The sequence below is a fragment of the Ambystoma mexicanum genome, chromosome 3p (genome assembly GCF_040938575.1).
Source record: "Ambystoma mexicanum isolate Mex_15411 chromosome 3p, UKY_AmexF1_1, whole genome shotgun sequence".
Classification (NCBI taxonomy): domain Eukaryota; kingdom Metazoa; phylum Chordata; class Amphibia; order Caudata; family Ambystomatidae; genus Ambystoma; species Ambystoma mexicanum.
Genome location: NC_090925.1, coordinates 202,565,366 through 202,570,099, shown reverse-complemented (window position 1 = coordinate 202,570,099; position 4,734 = coordinate 202,565,366).

The window sequence follows — 4,734 nt, the reverse complement described above, 5'->3', positions numbered from 1 at the left end:
ACTAGTCTGGTTGTCACCCTATTGTGTGGGTTGTTCACCCTGGTTTGGTCGCCGCCCGAGTGTAAGGGTTGTTTTCCCCTAGTCTGGTTGTCACCCTATTGTGTGGGTTGTTCACCCTGGTTGGCCTCCTACCGAGTGTATGGGTTGTTTGCCCTAGTCTGGTTGTCACTCTATTGTGTGGGTTGTTCACTCTGGTTTGGTTGCAACCCGAGTGTATGGGTTGTTTGACCTAGTCTGGTTGTCACCCTAATGTGTGGGTTGTTCACCCTGGTTTGGCTGCCTCCCGAGTGTATGGGTTGATTGCCCTAGTCTGATTGTCACCCTATTGTGTGGGTTGTTCACCCTGTTTTGGTTGCTGCCCCTGTGTATGGGTTGTTTGCACTAGTTTGGTTGTCACCCTATTGTGTGGGTTTTTCACCCTGGTTTGGTCGCCGCCCGAGTGTATGGGTTGTTTGCCCTAGTCTGGTTGTCACCCTAATGTGTGGGTTGTTCATCCTGGTTTGGTCGCTGCCCAAGTGTATGGGTTGTTTGCCCTAGTCTGGTTGTCACCCTATTGTGTGGGTTGTTCACCCTGGTTTGGTCGCCGCCCAAGTGTATGGGTTGTTTGCCCTAGTCTGGTTGTCACCCTATTCGGTGGGTTGTTCACCCTGGTGTGGTCGCTGCCCAAGTGTATGGGTTGTTTGCCCTAGTGAATTGTTAGCCCTAGTTTAGTTGATGGCTCAATGTAATTTGCTCATTTACACTATTCATTGTTTGCCGTAGTTTTGTTGTTGTCCTGCTATGTTTTGCATTTTGGCATTTTAGATTGTTAGCCCATGGTATGATTTGTTTGTAAAAACACTAATACTCCCTTCCTCACATCCCAACACATTATATGCACACAAACCATGCCACTCTCACACAACAATATACAACCCTTATCAAACAAGTGTGCAAGCCCTTGTACTGAGAACGAACATGGGTCATACCCTTGTAATGGAGGTGCTGAGATGAAGATAAGGTACCAACAACTGAATGCAGTATGGGGCAGCCCCTCACTTAAAGCTAAGCAGAGAAATGTGTATGGACTCATTTAGTATTGTAATTATGTGAAAATAGTATTCATAGTGGTATAGGATATTAGTATTCTAAAGGCTGTCATGTTTACAAAGTCGAAAATGCATTTATCATGGTTTAGTAAGTAGGCAAAGTACAAAATGCATATTATAAAAATTGAGTAGGAAAATGACTGTTTTTTTCTATACACAGACAGAAAAGAACTCTGCCATTCATATAACTGACAATGCCTTTAACTGACAAATTCCTTTAACTGATAGTGCTGTTAAATGGGTGAAAAAAGATGCATAAATGAAGATATTCTACAGAGCGTGTTAGCATGAATTGGTCCTGAAGTTGAAACATTCAAGGCTACCGTGCCTTCAGAAACCAGATAAACGCACTGAAACCAGACAGTTAATTGGGCTGTGTCTGGAAACTCAGCTAAGGGAAACAGCTGCATGACCATAATTGGGGCAGTGCTACTGGGAAAAACCTAGGATGTGTGCCAGAATGTATTTAATTTTTGAAGGTTTAAACAAGATAATAAATAATTGCCCGGTGCGTGAAAGTTCAACGAAGAGTCCTGTCTGGACATGTTTAGGAAAGGTGGGGTTGGAATCCTCTCTCTCTGACAAGATATAAAAGGGAGCTCCGTTTTTAGCTGGGTGGAGGAGTTTGTGTACTTTACAACGATGCTGTTCGTGCTCTGTGTCGGCCTGGTATGAAATAAAACCATATTGAACCTGACTCTGCCTCCTTGCCTGCTGCTTGAATTGCTTTGCTTTGATGCCAGAGAGTAGCAGAGAGCCCTGGAGAGCAACAGAGGGCCCCAGAACATCCATGAGAGCCTAACAGGATGGAAGAGGTGAAAAAGAGCACCATCAGGGTCATGGCCCCTCCTCTTCACTTGGCGAGCCAAACCAGGACAGATAGGATGATGGACAGACTGATCAAATTACTGAACAGAGTACCACTCTTCACCAGGACAGGACGATCAAGACTGTGGGCCTCATTACACGGACGGCGGTGGACCAAGGTGCTATTAGCACCTTGGTCCATGCCGGTAAAATACCGGCACCGCCTTGGTGGAAAGGGGAATTACCGCCCTATTCCAAGGTTGGTGGGGCGGTAATTCCCCCTTCCCCCCATTGCCCTTCCCCATTCCCATTTTTGCCCCATAGGGCATAATGGGAATGGGGAAGGTGCTAATTATGGCACCGCAAATTACGGTACCGTAATTAGCTCCCTGGTCCCTTTGCGGGTTGGTTTTTAACGCCTGCAAAAAGCAGGCGTTAAATTCCCCAACCCGCAAAGGGTCCTCGTAGTAAGGCGGTAAGGTTTTACCGGTACCGGTAAAATACCGGTACCGGTAAACCCTTACCGCCGTCCGTGTAATGAGGCCCTAAGAGACTAAGGTGAGCCATACTGTTCCACCCAAGATAAGAGTGGAGTAAAGGGGATAGAAAATAAGATAGGGTTGGGGCAGACTGCAGATGCCCTAGCTGATAGAGACAGGGACACAGGGAGGGAGAACAGTCGGGCAGAAGGGGGAATATATATATATATATATATATATATTTAGTTATGGTTAAATTGGTGTTTCCATAGGAAGAGCACTTTTTGGGTGGCTTATAACTTCGCTCCCTCTGGACGAATCCTCACCAAACTTTGCAAAAAAGGTATATGGCCCAATCTGATTTGTTTTGCAAAGTTTGGAGAGGTTTGGTCCAGGGGAGGCAAAGTTATAAGGGGCTCCCAAAACTTTTGTTTTTTCCTATAGACATAATGGGAAAAAACTGCGCACGGCTACAGCCCGAAACGCTGGACGGATTTACACCAAATTTGCGGCAGGAGCGGCGGCTTGGTCCCGAAAGCGTGCTTTTGCAAATTTGGTGTAAATCCGTCCAGTAGTTTTTTAAAAAATGAACAAAATGTAAGGCAAAAAAATTAGTGATATCTGTGTTCGCTTCGCGGATGGACTTCCCTGTTCGCTCCGCGGACAGCACCCCGATTGGCCCATGGGCTTGCGTCACGTCTGCGGACATGCGATGTGTTCGCTGATTGGACGGCGTGGGGGGTGGTGCGCATCAGATTTTCTGTGGCGCCCGCCATCTTGTATTCGCCGTCGACCGCGGACAGCGCGTTATATAACAGCGTTATTATATTCCGGTATAAAATAATCTAAAGGGTTACTTACGGTTTATAGTAATAAAACCGAAAACAAAAATCCCGAATACAATAATCTCGAATCCAAAATCTCGAAAAAAAAAAAGTCGAATTTTTTTTTAATGACGTTTTTTGTTCGAAATGGGGGGGTTCCCCCCCCAACCCCCCTTTTTTCTATTTTTTTTTTATTTTAACCCATTTTTTTTACTTACCTGACCCCAAAAAAGCATATAATTAAATAAATAAAAAATTCGACTTTTTTTTTTTCGGGATTTTGGATTCGAGATTATTGTATTTCGAGATTTTTTTTTCGGTCTTTTGACCGACCACCGTTACTTACATTATAATTGCATTTTGCATTGTCCAAGTGTAGTGCAGTCCCAAAATACAACTCCGTGTGTGCCAACGATCTTTCTCAAAGTGATATAATATACAAAAGTGGTTTTGTTTCAGAAATTTCATCTTTATCGTGTCTTACGTTTTTGCTACACTTCTTCAAAAGAAGTCTTTCAGCACAATCTCTGTCTGTCAAAAATAGAACCTTATACTGGGAGTCGTGGGCCTCTCTGGGCCGTGAGAAAAATGGAAGCAGGTGACTTTCACTGTGAACGAGCATAAATGCTTACTTTGCAACATTCTGTGTAAAGCCATCTGTGAGAACTTGCTGTTTACACTACATCTATGTATATTGTTTGCGTGCTAATAAAAAAAGTTTGTTTAAGGGACGTTATGGTTCCAAGTAAAGCCGAAATACCCCTGAAATTCGCCAGTTATGGTAAGCTAAGCAACCATAACTCGCGCCACCACCGTGCAGTGCTAACACTAACACCCAGGACATCAAAGATGACATCGCAAATGTCATTGATGACATCACTGATGACATCACATGTGCATTTACTTTTCATGAAATTTGTGTACTAGGGATTTTTATTATAATGTTGCGAAAAAAGTGTCAAGGATCATTGCAATAAATATCATACCGTAATTAGTGCTTTGAACGATGCATTGATATAAATAGCATTGTATTATGGGGTTCTATCTAGTATACTGAGCTACTAATGGAGAAACATAGCATTGTGTGCAGCGTACAAGATGAAAGTATAATATTTGTAATGTTAATATTTTGAATAATGAAATGATAATTGTCCTGAAATGTTCGAAAATAAACAAAATGGGGGTGTTCTGAGGACGTTCTTCGTATTGTGTGACTGCTTAGCTGTATGCAATGAGGGAATGGCACAGAGAGTAAAGTGGAAATGGTAGAAACGGTGTCGAAGAGTTACGTGGTCCGAGGATGTCGAGGTTGTGGATTTGTGTTAAAAGAGGCTGTGTGTGGTGAAGATGGAAGAAGTAGAGAAAGTCAGGGTGTTGGTGCTTGAATATATGTTTGTGCATGGTTGCTCGATGTAGGCATGTTGAAAAGAACTTTGATGTGAAAGGAGTGGAGGTGGTGTGGAGCACTGTGCCTGATTGCAATGTACAGGGAATTGTACAAGTTTGTGAGGATACGGCCATGATGAACAGTCCGCA